Genomic DNA, 14,140 nt, shown 5'->3' on the forward strand with positions numbered 1-14,140 from the left:
CACTGCAATGTAGTGAATTGTGGTAAAAACTGCACAACTTGCTTTGAAGCTGGAGGAATTCCGTTGCTCCCTTTGTGTTACGTAAGTGGCTGTGCTTCTCTGAGTCCCGGGTTCCAGGTCCTGCCTGTGACACGTCGAACTGACTTATGGGAAAATCCTGGCACAAGCCACGTGCTCCCCATGTGGAAGAGGGTCAAGTTATTACCCTACTGTTGATCGACCTCTTCATAAAGGAGGGTATCGTAAACACCTGGCTGCCATCTGGGTTTTAGGTTAGCTACTCGTCTCTCTCTAATCGTGGTCTTTTCCCAAATGTTGAACAGGCAGGTATAGGAGAAGATCAAGAAGAACAGTTGGAAGAGAAAAGGATGACAGGTGTGTCCAATGCGGGGGAGGAGGCATGAGGGTGACGAGGAAGGAGTGGGGGGCCCTCAGGAGGAGACAAGAAGAGGATGGAGGCAGCATTGTCAGTGAAGACTGGAAATGGCTCCCCCACTCAGGTTTGGGGGCCCAACAACCAGCTCTGCACCTGAGTCAGGTGTCTTGTCTGCAGCCCCTGGAAGAATCCGCAGGTGATTCTATCACAAAGGTGGTGCCCGCGGGACCCCAGACTTGAGTGCTGCTTGGGGCTAATTGTCCCAAAGGGTAAGCCTTGGAGGCTGTCTTCAGACACACTTGATCGTGGTTTGTGATCCTTTTAATGTGCTCTTGGATCCTGTTTGCTAGTATTTTGTTGAGGATTTTTGCATCTATGTTCATCAGTGATATTGGCCTGTACTTTGATTTTTCTGTGATATCTTTGTCTGGTTTTGGTATCAGGGTGCTTGTGACCTCATAGAATGAGTTCAGAAGTGTCCCTTCCTCTGCAGTTTTTTTGCAAATAGTTTCAGAAGGACAGCTGTTAACTTTTCTCTAAATGTTTGGTAGAATTCACCTGTGAAGTTATCTGGTCCTGGACTTTTGTTTGTTGGGAACTTTAAAATTACTTGTTCAATTTCAGTATTGGTAATGGGTCTGTTCATATTTTCTATTTCTTCCAGGTTCAGTCTTGGGAGATTGTACCTTTCTAAGAATTTGTCCATTTCTTCTAGGTTGTCCATTTTATTGGCATGTAGTTGCCTATAGTAGTCTCTTATTGTTCTTTGTATTGCTGTGGTGTTGGTTGTAACTCCTCCTTTTTCATTTCTGATTTAATCAGTTTGGACCCTCTCCCTTTTTTATTGATGAGTCTGGCTAAAGGTTTGTCAGTTTTGTTTATCTTTTTAAAGAACCAGCTTTTAGTTTCATTGATCTTTTCTATGTCTCTATTTCAGTTTTTTTCTGTTCTGACCTTTATGATTTCTTTCCTTCCACTAAATTTAGGCTTTGTTTGACCCATGTGAAATCCTTCCTGGCAAAGGTCAGGACAGCGTGCCTAGTGGCTGGCTTTCTAGAGAGTGTGTATCCTGTTCTCTCACACAGCTGATATTCCCCCTTGGAAAGAGAAGATGGGAGGAGAGGAAGATGCACCAAATCCAGCCATCCAGCCACTTGAGGGTCTCGTTTTGCTTTTCCAGAGTAAAAAAGTCAGTTCTCCTCACTGAAGATTTAAAATGAATGAACAAATTATTAAAGTGATAGATAAGTAGTACAAAATGCCCACATAATGCTATCTTTCTTCAGGAAACGGGTCGTATGTGTGATTTTTATCTCAGCACCTGCTGTTTCACATGTAGAAACTCACTCTTGACAACAGACTCCCCAACACTGGCAAAAAAAAGAGAGTTTCCCTCCAGACAAAGGTTTTAAAGACTGAAATATCTCCTTCATAGACCCACAACATTGGTACTTGGGGACGTTTTCCTCTCATCATTAGATAAATATGCAATGTGAATTTTTGTTTTGAAAGTAAAGTCTTTTTTTCTTTCAATTAAGCTATAATTTATACATTGCTAGGCACTTTTTGTTTATGACCAAAAATAGGGGGTGTGGAGTTGGCACCTTACATCACAAAATGTCTCTTTTGAGGGGACTTGTTAAATCACCCATTCCCTTCAGGTACAGGTAAGTTAGACAGGACCGTGGCTGTGCTGACCTTAGTGAGTGGCCCTGCATTTGCAAAACCCCACTCCAAACCATGGCTACAAAACAAACACCAGAAACGATAATTAAAATAATTATACAAGCAATAAGAAAGCATAATTAGAGAAAAAAAATTAAAGAAATTATTCAGGAAATATTAGCAGCCAACCCTCTGGAATTACCCCAGCCCTCCTAATTGCATCTTACTATGTTCCAGCATCCTGTAATTGATCAAAGATGAAAGTCTCGCGTAGTTTAAATTCTATCATGGGGCGATAGTTTTCTTTATTTAAGCGAAGTAAATGCGGCAATTATCACAACATAAAAAAGATGCTTAGTTTTAGTCCGAGGAAGGAGTGCTGCCACATGATTTCAACAAGGTTCTCTCACACATTTTTCTACATACTGCAATCCCCGCCCCCATTTACCTAAATAAGACAACTTATCTGATATATTTTTAATTATTTTTTTAGCATGGTAAGGTAACTTATTATTTAAAACAAATTATTGGAATATAGTTGATTTACAATGTTGTGTTAGTTTCAGGTGTACAGCAAAGTGAATCAGTTATACCTATTTATATATGCACTCTTTTTTAGATTCTTTCCCCATATAGAGTATTGGCTAGAGTTCCCTGTGTATACAGTATATCTTTATTAGTTATCTATTTTATATATAGTAGTGTATATATGTCAATCCCAATCTACCTGATATATTTTAAAGCACTTTTCATAAATCGAGAGGAAAGCTTGTTTCTTTTACTTTCAAATAAGCTTCACAGAGAGCAACATCATTCCTTTATCTTTCCTGTGATTCTGTCACTTTTACTGAATGTGGCCGGGGTGCCTCTGTCAGGGCTTTGGAGGTAGCACAGGACCAGCGGAGGGGCAGCCACTGGGGAGGACGGGATGGCCCGTGGCTGGGTTGGCCTTGGGAACAGGTTGGCAGCAAACCGTCTCTGCCACCACTGCCTCTGAAGGATCATCACAGCCTGAGACATGGAGCCCACAGCCCAGCCCTGAAATCAGAGTCTGGGGCAGAAGAGCTCCTGGTGGAAACCCCACATTCTTGATAATGAATGATGTCTGGTGTGCCCTCCATGGGAAGGCAGACCTCCAGGCTGGCAGTCCTGGGTCCTCTGTCACCCTGGGAAAAGCTAAACACTCCCCATTGTGTTTAGAAATGCTATAGCGGAGTCTATTTATAAAGGACTAAACACAAAAGCACTTAAGCCTTCACTTCTCTGACGGAGGCTGAGCGCCTGGTGCCTGCCCCAAATCTCAGGAAGTCGCAGTGCTGGCCTCTACTGAGCGCTGCCTGCCGTCCCTGACCCGACGGGGTGATTATAGGGTCACAGCGGGACAAATGCCAGCCCTGGGCTGCAGCACCCACAGGCCAACTCGCTAAGCATCACACCCCGAGAGGATGCAGAGGCTCGTGTCTCCCAGGTCCCAGATGAGGCCAACGGGAGTTGGAAAAGCTAAGGGCTTCTTGGGATTCTCCTTGCTACCAAGTAGGGGCTCCTGGGCCTGGGGACCCCTCACAGTAGCTCCGAGGAGGGGAATGGCCGTTTCCTCCTACAAGACCCTAAATCATTTGGGACAGGACCAAGGGCAACGGCCAAGCCCTTTGTCCCTGGATTTGGAGGTAGAATCAAGATCTGTCAGTAACATGGGGTGTGCAGTCAGGGAAGCATTGAAAGGGCAAAAATGAGGGAAAAGTCATTTAGTCCTTAAAACCAAGGGAGTTATGAGTTCTTTTGGTTCTGTATCACTGAATGAACACATATTGTAACTTGCTCTAACTTACTCAAAAGCTTGAAATCTCTCACCTATCCCAACGCTCTCCTTCACAATTTCATTTCACAAAATCCATCGTTTAATTCATGTATTGATATATGCATATTTTAATTTTGAAGACGTGTAATCTTGAGGAAGTTTTTCTTTAAACTATAAATGGTTCTTTTCCCTGAAGCGCTATGGTATCTATCATTTAGAGATGTCAACAAAAATTATGTAAGGTAGGCACATAATGTTTTTGTTTGTTTGAATCGTAGAAATGGCCCATGGGGGGTGTTACCTGGGAAATCCAGACATGACTTGGCTGTGGCCTGTCTGTGCCTTGTGCTTTTTGGGCCCCTGGACAGGATGGGTCTGTCCCAGTGACCCTGTTCTGGAGTCTGGCCCACGAGCAGCCTGAAGGTTCTGCAGACGCTGACAGGGACCAGCCCCTTGGTCCTGGGGAAATTTCACTGAGACCTGAGACTGTGTGTTTCCTGGGGCTGTTTTTCTCTCCCTCGTGTTTCTTCCCACAGCGTGGGCCTGTCCTAGGGAACATCAGGAAATAATCGCTTTGTTCATTGTGTTGTATCTGCACTTCTGGCGTTGGGAGGGTTGGTGAGGGTCCTTACTACATGTGGGCAGCTCTGTCAAGCCGTCCAGGCTTCCAGGCAGCAAAAGACCTTGGAGAAGGATGAGGAAGAAGGCCCAGAATTCAATACTCAGGGAGGAAAAGAGCTTTGAAGTCCTAGAGCAAAGCCTCTTTGGTTCTGATGAGATGGAGTTCAGAGGCCAAGGGGCTCCCGTAAGTCCCCTGGTTACATGGCTGCCGACCTGCTTGGGAAGAGTGGACATGGGTCTAGGGAAGGTGCTTGGGCAGGAGCCACGTCGCTGGGGGAGGTGATGATGGTCTGGGTTTCGGGCAGGTACCCATTGTGCTCTGGTCCCCCGAGACCTCAGCTCTGAGGAGGAAGCGGGTGTGAAACGTCTCAGGGGAACCAGGGAGATGGTAGCAGAGGAGGAGTGGGGACTGAGAGAGAGAGAGAGAGGTATGTGACGTGACCTTATTTGTGAGAAATTGATTTGAAATGTAATTCTTGCAAGAAATGCCCTATTGGATCTTCCAAGATTACCTTGAAAGACAAGTAATATTATAGAGAGTAAAGTAGTTTAATCCCCACCACCTTAAGATATTTCCTAGATTCAAAACAGTGTGTATGTGAGTCCTGAATTAAGCCTAGAGGTAGGAACATTTCGTTTAAGAGTGAAGGGTACAACATACATATGTAAATCCTAAGGGTTAACAGGGCTTTTGTCACGGCCCATGACTTAAACCCGCCTCTTTGCTAGTACATATATTCCTGTTTAAGTGTAACCTGAAAAAAAAAAAAAAAATCAGTCACTTCTTTTGCTTATTTGAAGCAGTTGACCACCCCCCAACTTCCCAGGGTGGTGGTTTTGGTTCTTGGTGGTCGCTGGGCTGCCTGGACCCCGGCTCCCCCGGCGGGCAGTTCCTCCTGTCTTTCTGTCCCCACAGAACCCTTGGTGGTCCCTCTCGGTGGCAGTGCCATATAATTCCCCCAGATGAATGCTGCGCGGGCAAAGTTTTCTCAGACTCCACATCCATTATGGGATGATTTTTCTCCATCAGAGCCCTCCTTAAGTCAAACAAAGCCCGCACGCAGCTCAGGGCACGGGTGTACTGAGTGCATCGCCGTTTATTTTTCTGGTGAAAAAAATAAACTATTACTTTGACTAATAACTGCAGTGGAATGTGGCCTGGGATCGCCGTTCCACACACAGTGCCAAAAGAAAGGGACACCACGGTCCTCGTCACCTACGGTCCCTGGATCTGAGGTCGCGCTAGCAGGGTTTCAGGCCTGGTCTGTGTCATGAGTGAAAGGGGTCTAAATACTCAAAGTGGGAGAAAGCATTTTGATTCCTTTGGGTCTAGAAACACACAAACAACTGCAAAGGTTTGTTATTAAAATACTTCACTCTTAAAAAAATTGTTGATATTTGTGTGTAACCTTTAGATAGCATTTAATATTTTAAACTGGTGAAAAAATGCACACAGATCATATGGCATGGAGGTGAACAGTGCACTGACATGAGAAGGGTGCCTACAAAATGGAGCTTCTCTAAAGGATGCTTCTCCGATGAAGACGAAGGAAACTTAACTAGCCCCTCCAATGAAGGTTTTCTTTCTTGCCCAAAATATTCGGACAGCATATATTCCTCTTCTGAAAAGCTTCACTGGCCATGTTTTCTACATACTTTTCACTTTCATTTTTGCTTCCTGAAAGCAGGATATAACGTGAAGAATCTTAGAGGTGTGTCCTGGGTTTTGAGTTGGGCTTCTCTCTGTAAAGCAAGATGTTGAACTGGCTTCTCGGTGTGTTCTTCTCCAGCCACATAACACTGGTTTTCTCTAATTCTCGTTATTTACCCACAAGCATCACATTTTGCAAGTTTGCAGTGTATGCACTGAACAATCAGCCCCTTTTTGTATTTTGAAATCTATATACCTTGCTATATCCACCTTCCATTTAATATCTTCCTTTAAAGGTTTTATGAATTATAAAAATCTAGCCATTAACACACATAGCGTTGTTCAAAATAATTTCATAATCCTTCAATGTAATTCTTTTTTGTTTATGTTTCTATGTGTCTTTATGGAGTCTTTGTGTGAAGTTTTTGTAGCAGTATTGATTTTTAAAGTGACTTGTGTTATTTGAATGAATTACATGAGCTATCGGGGTGGGACTCATAGAATGTTCTCCAAAGCATCTCTTGCTCCCATACAGACCTAGAATGAAAGGGTCCCCATTCAGACCAGCCTGGAAAACACTGGTTACTTGTCCTGGCCACTCCTGACCTTTTCTCTCCCGTTTCAATTGTTTTCCTTTCTGAAAATGAACAAACCAGGGGTGTATTATACATCATTACATCATAATCATTCCTTTTATTTCTGATGTTTCAATAATTCTCCCCAGCCCTCCATGTTTGTTGGTGCAGCAAACACTTAATGTTACTTGCCCCATTACACACGCTTGCACAAGTGTGTTCAGGGAATCCTTAGAACCAGGCGGTGGTGTCTGCGTGCTGCAGGGGGAGGGAGCAGGTGGCTGGCCCATGGTCAGGGCAGGTGGCCGTGGGTACCCAACCACATGTGCTGTCTGCTCCAGGACCTGTGATCACGGAGATTGTCAGTCCAGGAGCGCACACCCTGGGTCCCAGCATCCTGGGATGGGTCCCAGCACCCAGCGATGCAGGTTCTTTATAGTCTTTCTGCCTTGGTGTGTTTGGGTTGGGGGAGAATTGATTACCAGATACATTTTGGGTCCCTGGGCTCCTGAGACTCCATGAGTGGTTTCTGTTTTCCTTGACCAGGGTCAAGGCCATCATCTTTCCTGGCTACTGTTCATTGTTTCTCTTGTTCCTGCCGAGGGCCACATTCAGCAACAGGGGAGTGAGGGGATGATTTCTGCCCTGTGTTTTGTTCCCCTTGTGAGGACGGCAGAGTGATGCTGGTACACAGGCTCCCCAAGTTCCCTGGAAACATGGCAGTAAGCAGCCAATCCCCTAAAATACAACCTGTGAGAAGAAACGCAGGTGGGAAAATTCATTTCCAGTAGCTTGTAACCATGGCAGAGATAATTATCTGCAAAATAAATAGGATTCGATTGCACTGTCATCCAAGAGTGTGCCCGAGTCCTATGTCTGCATCTGTAGAAACAGGCAGAATTAGGACCACCATGTTCTTGGGATGTGCACATAACTTCTCTCTTAGAATTCACAGACACCTAAATTCTAAAAACATCACAACCCTCTCACATGCCTCTGAAAGGGACAGACACTTAGCAAACAAAATATGTATTTTTCCATGGGCGTGTATATAGACGGAAGTGTTGGGGTGCCTTATTCGGCTGCTGTGCTTGGAGCCTTGACCATTTATGTGGTGAAAGCAGAGCAGAGCACTGTCTGTATAAGTTGGAACCTGCAGCCTAGGTTCTACAATGAAAGACAAAAGAGTTGTGCTGAAAAGGTACAAGATACAATTTTTGTGCAGGGTTAGGGATGACTGAGGCAGAGAGGGATGGAGAGAGGAGGAGAGGCTGGATGAAGTCAGTTGCCTGCCCATCACTCCCTGGAAACAGTGCCCCGGCGGGGGCGGTGGCAGGGTCCCAGGGCTTTGCTCATTTCTGGCCACTTCTGCTTTTGTGTGCCTTTACAGGTGGTCCCTGGGCTGCTGTAAGTGGACATTTTTGAAGCCTATAGAAACTAAAGAAAATCCATGACTCTCATACTATAAAACACAAGAAAACATGTTTTAACTTTTGAGAAATAAATAGAACTACAAGCCATTTTTTTTTTTTTTTTAAAGCTGGTCAATTAATGCTCTCTCCAAATCAGGCCTGTAGAATAGCAATCTTCCCACGCTAAGCGTGAGGGCTGCAATGGGAAACGTGAGCGTCTCAATCCTACTGGCACAGAAATGGGGAGATGGGCGTGTGGACAAACGTCCTGGGATGCAAGCCCGGACACTTGCAGGATCCTCGCTCTCTGTCTGCAGTCCACACATCCCCAAAGGCGTCGGTCACACCCCTTCAGGAACGTGGTGCTCAGGCGTCTGGCGAGTGTCCTTACAGAACTACAGCCAGTACTTGTTGAATGGAAGTCAAGTCTTCAGGCACCAGCAGCCCCTGAGGCGTTAGGAGGCCAGGATCAAGCATATGGCCACTTCTCGTGGTGGTGCCTTGGGGTAAACAAAAATGAAATCAGCCTGTGTGAAGACTGGTGGCAGGTCTTTTAAAGACTGCCCATCACAAGTAGTCTCACTTAAAAACCAACCCTGGAAATCTCCCTTCAACCAGCAGTCCGTATGTGGGAGCCACCCTGTTACACAATAGGGTTATGCCCACTCGATGGGTGACAGCCCTGGGATGATGGGACAGGTGAGTTCATGACACAGCACCCCCGCACCGCATTAAGCCATTTAAAAAGCCATGGGGTTAAAGGGACATGTGCCCAAGGGGCTTTGGTGACCAGTTCTCATGCAGCTGCAAGACCACAGGGGATGCGAGGCAGAGCCCCTCAATCCAAAGGTATTCAAGGCTTCCCCAGTGTTTAAAAATCCTTTTCTGAAATTGTTTCGCTTTGCAGCTGGTTCTTTTGCTAACAAAAAATATCCACGTGTTTTGTTTTCATCACAATATTGATACTTTAGTTCTTTGTGCTGCTTGTTTCTTTCCAGGTTGTGGGTTGGATCCAAACCACTTTAGCTGGAAACAGAATGGTTAATTGATTGCAAGCCTGTGTTATATAAACAGTTGCTACTAGTAGTAGAAAAACTGAGTGAAAAGCTGTAGTGTTGGTGGCCACAGGGAGTGCTTTATCTCCCAAAACTATGAAATAGATCCGGCTTCCCCAGATGTAAATGAGTCACAGAGAGATGGTCTACCTACAACCATCCGGCTAGTGCTGGGTCTGGGCTGATGCCTCACTGTCATAAAGTGGAGAAAAAGGGGGACCAAAGTCCAGGTGGCAACTGCCCAGAGAGCAGACCATCATCAAAATCTGACAAACACATGTAAAGTGATGTGTGATGAAGAGGAAACGTACGATGAGACAATAGCTTCACTCTGTGACCTTGGGGGTCCGGAGGGATCTTTCTGAAGAAGTGGCCATTGGACTGACGGTGAGAGCGCTCGCTTAGAAGGGTGGGGATTTCGATACAAAATATGCTGAATGTCTTCAAAACGTCCTCTGTAATGATATGAAACAGTGTTGTCACAGTTGAGAATTTTAACTTTTTTTACATGATTAATGAATGAATGCCCAATATGGAGAGACTAGGACATTCAGGTGTGTGGTAGAAAAACAAGATTAAAATACAATCGTCCTTGAAAAGCTGCATTCTGACCATTTAGTCTATACAAGCACTGCCTCCAGCTATATTTCAGAAAAATCATGTCATGTTTCAGGGTAGCCCGAGTGTTTACATCCTGGTGCTTTCATGTTTTTGACGCGTGCTCACTAACTCTCAAGTTTGCTAGCTTCTTAACATGAACAAAGATGTTTACTTGTTCTAGAGAAATGTCCCCCTGCAACACGGCACTCTCTAAGTCTCCTGATATCTCAAGATCCTATTTTGCTCCCAGATCAAGCTGATGGAGAAAAAAAAAATGAGCAGAACTAAAATAATCCTTGCCCAATTTTGCTCAGACCCCATCCTTATCAGCACAAATTTAATATATAGCTAAGAGAGAAAAATTAGCAAAATTAAGACCTGTTCTCCTCGATGGTCACATCTCCTATTGTAGAAACAGATTCTTGGATTTGATTTCTTCTTTCTTTCATGCAGACTATTCCCCAGAAAGACTTTTCTTGGCATGATGAGCTGATTTTCAGCTGGTACCTGTTTCATAAATGAAACATCATTTATGTGTTGCATCAGAGAGCAGGCAAGTCAACCTCTAAGGACCAGAAAAAGCACAAGACTCTCCAGCCCAGCCTTCCCCAGAGGAATGCTCTGGGGAGTGCCAGATCCTTGGGGGTTTCACAGGCCACTTGTGGCCAGGCGAGCAGGTTGAAGAAAGAAAGTCATTATTTTGTGGTGGGATTTCCAGAGCCCCTAACCTTCTCCTACTTAGCACTTCCCAGACCCCTCTCTTCAGGGCATCTCCCAGTATCCTGCTCCCTGGATGCTTGCGAGGAGATGGTCCCAGCCAACTGGGGAGCTGGTACCCCTAGGGATGAGTGCCACGCCTATGCTGAAAGCTAATCCTAGAATTCAGTCTCCCTGATCATCACAAAACCCTCTTTTATTCACACTGAGACACTGCACTTTGTTCTTTCAAGTGGCTCCAAACTGGTGAAATATATGGTCAGTTTAGCCCAAGATCTTGAGGAGCTGCTTCTTTTTAATCAATTATCAAAATTTCCCTACTCCACGTACCCTGTGACCTTCTGCACTCATAAAGCAAAGTTCTGATTGTTTCACATAAGGAATCGGAGGAAACTGATTCAAATGTTTCCTTAATATCACTTGAAACTAGAAGAGTTTTAAAAATCCCAAGCCTAGCTGGGCATGTTCATCCCTCTAACGTTTTGATTGAGTGAATTCATGTCATTGGGTTTTGTAAGCTCTGTTGTTTCACTCTTGCTACAATTCAAGCACTTCTGGAGTGGGACCCTCTGATTGAGGACCCCTCCCTGCACTGCCCCTGAAGCCCCAGCTTGACTCGTGGATGCCTGAGCCATGGCAGGGTCTCCAGGTGCCTCATAGCTTCATGTACCCAGTCACCTCATGGTCCCCATAGAGGCCTGTGGAAGGACCCCCTTTCTTCTCCATGTCAAATGTTGTTACCAGATGCTATGGGCTGGATGTTTGTGTGTACCCCCAAATTCACAGGATGAAGCCCTAACCCCCAGTGTGATGGTATATTTGTAAGGGAGACCTTTGGAAGGTGATTAGGTTTAGATGAGGTTATGAGGGTGGGGCCACCAGGATGGTTTCGTGCCCTTAAAAAAAGAGACAGAGAGACCAGAGCCCTGTCTCTCTGCCATGTGAGGACACACAGAGAAGGTGTTCATCTCTCCCAGAGAGAGGGCTCTCCCCAGGAACCAAGTCAATAGACACCTTGACCTTGGACTTCCAGCCTCCTGAAATGTGAGAAGTAAACTTCTGCTGTTTAAGCCCTCAGTCTGTAGTATTTGTTTAGCAGTCTGAGCAGACTGAGCACCAGGACAGGGGCCACACCACCCTCCCCACTGTGTCTGTTTCCTCCGGCTGCCTGGCCCCGATCGCTCCAGGTCACAAGGCTCACTCGAAAGTGACACCACCAGGGAGGGAGGGTCAGTGCGCTCTGACCCTGTAGGCTGACCGGCTGGCTCTGAAGGCCATTCTCTCCCACCTGGAGGGCTACCCTTTCTTCCAGGTGACCCCTCCAGGCCCCATCCAACGAGAGTCCTGGGGGGTCTATGGTGGTACGTGCTGAGTAGTGGGGGCAGTCAGGAGCTCTCAGCTTTATGTCTTAGAAAGACACAGAGCAGAATGGGGGACCAAGTGCTTAGAAGACAAGTGATGATAAAGTTGGGCCAGCATGCAGGCTGGTGGGTTACCCCAGTGGGGAGGAGCCTGTAGGTCCAGGTGGACCAAAGTGCCCACGAGTCCCAGAGACCAGAGTGGGGGTAGAACCTGGGTGATCAGCTAAGTCGATCCATCCTCACAGCTCAGAGGTTGTGATGGCTTTACCTCCTGGGAGGAGAGGGAAGTGAGTAGGAACAGAAAGTGGAGGTGAATCTGGGGGGCAGCCAGAAGTAGAGGCAAGTGCTTGGAAAGAGACTCACATGCTTGACAGGATCAATTTCCTATAGATGTTAATGGACTTTGTATATATCCTGGGGACTCGTTTCCCGTCTACACAGAGTGTCTGCACCGATGGACCTTCAAACATGTGGGAACCTTTCTGTAACTCTGAGACAGTTGACTTCAGGATACATTGGAACTGATCTGTGATCCTGAGATGAAGCACAGGGATGGGTTGGAAGACTTGTGTCCCTGCTGCTGTGCTACCTACCGATCTTAAAAAGGTGTTGTTTTCACTTTGGAATCCTTGGAGGGGGTCTTTGGGTGGCTAATGAGATGACCTTGGAGTTGGATGGCCTTGGCCCTCGATGCTCACCCCTCCCCACATAGCCAGGGCCTGGCTGGCAGCTCATTAAAATGCCGTCCACCCTCCATTTTTGGTCTTTGTGGAAAATTCTCATTCACTTAAAATGACACACATCTTCCCGCCCTACCGAAATCAACGTTTTTGACAAAGATAACAATTTCTATGAGAACACATGTTGTCTAGTGGAGATCCACATCTGTGCAGACTGTGAGCATTTTCACAGCACCCCTGCTTGGACCTGCTGTTCTGGAAACAGAAAGAATAAGTGTGTTTGTTGGGCTAGCCAGCGGTTGAAAAGGTTTGATTTGTTTAATTTTGTTAATTGCTTACATGTAGTACTGTCTGTGTATTTAAGACATTATCAGCTTAAAAGTGTGACCTTTCTCTTGAAATGGCTGGAACTAACAACAGCAATGCCCGATCCTTGGACATAAATCACTCAAAGGGAGACCCATGCAGAGGTTTTCTGAATCTTGAAATGTGAGCCACAGCCAATAACCCAGTTTACACTGCGGCCCAGTACATACAGAACCAAAACTCAGTATGATTTCTATTCTGATTTGTTCTAATAAAGATCTGCCAATCTAAGAAATGTGTTTCAGAACCCTTTTAACAAGTGACAATTCACAACTTGAAAAACCCAGGATCTTTGCACAAATGGTTAGAAAAGTTAAAGTTAAAGGAGAGGAACTTTTCAGAAACAAAATTTTTCAGACGGAAGTCTGGCTGGAAGGCCCCCCCGAAATAGTTGGTAGATTTGATGAAATCTGGTCTCCAGGGTTAATTTTATTTTTATTGAGATACACTTCACATACCATAGAACTGACCACTTTAGAGTGTACAATCCAGTGGATTTTAATATATTCATCAAGCTGTGTAACTCTCATAACTAATTCCAGAGCGCGTCCACCAGCCCCAAAGAAACCACCCATTTCATATTACAGCTAAAGTGTTTAGGGTGTCTGAGGTCGGTTATGTGGCCACAGTATTTCCTAAGAAGTTTTGAGAATTTTATGTAAGGCCTGAAATAACTAAATGCAAATGAGAAAATTTGTATTGTGACTCGGCCATAATAGAGAATGAAAACATGCCATTTGCAGCAACATGGATGGACCTACAGATGATCCTACTAAGAGAAGTCAGGCAGAGAAAGACCAATATCATATAATATCACTTACGTGTGGAATCTAAAAAAATGATACAAATGAACTTATTTACGAAACAGAAACACACCCACAGGCATAGAACATAATAATATGGTCACCAAAGGGGAAAAGGGGAGGGATGAATTAGGTGTTTGGGATTAGCAGATACACACTAGTATATGTAAAATAGATAAGCAACAAGGACCTACTGTATAGCGCAGGGAAATATACTCAATATCTTATAATAACCTATAATGGAAAAGAATCTGAAAAAGAATATATATATATATATATCTGAACCACTTTGCTGTATACCTGAAACTAACACAACATTGTAAATCAACTATACTTCAATTAAAAAAATTTAGAAAGGAAAATTTATACTGTACATTGTCTTGAAAATAGATGGAAAGCTCACAGAGGCTTACGGTGTAAACAGTTAACATCCTTAAAGAAAGCCATTGTTTCCTTTCTG

This window comes from Monodon monoceros, unplaced genomic scaffold (genome assembly GCF_005190385.1).
Source record: "Monodon monoceros isolate NGI ecotype Baffin Bay Population unplaced genomic scaffold, NGI_Narwhal_1 Super_Scaffold_12, whole genome shotgun sequence".
NCBI lineage: Eukaryota > Metazoa > Chordata > Mammalia > Artiodactyla > Monodontidae > Monodon > Monodon monoceros.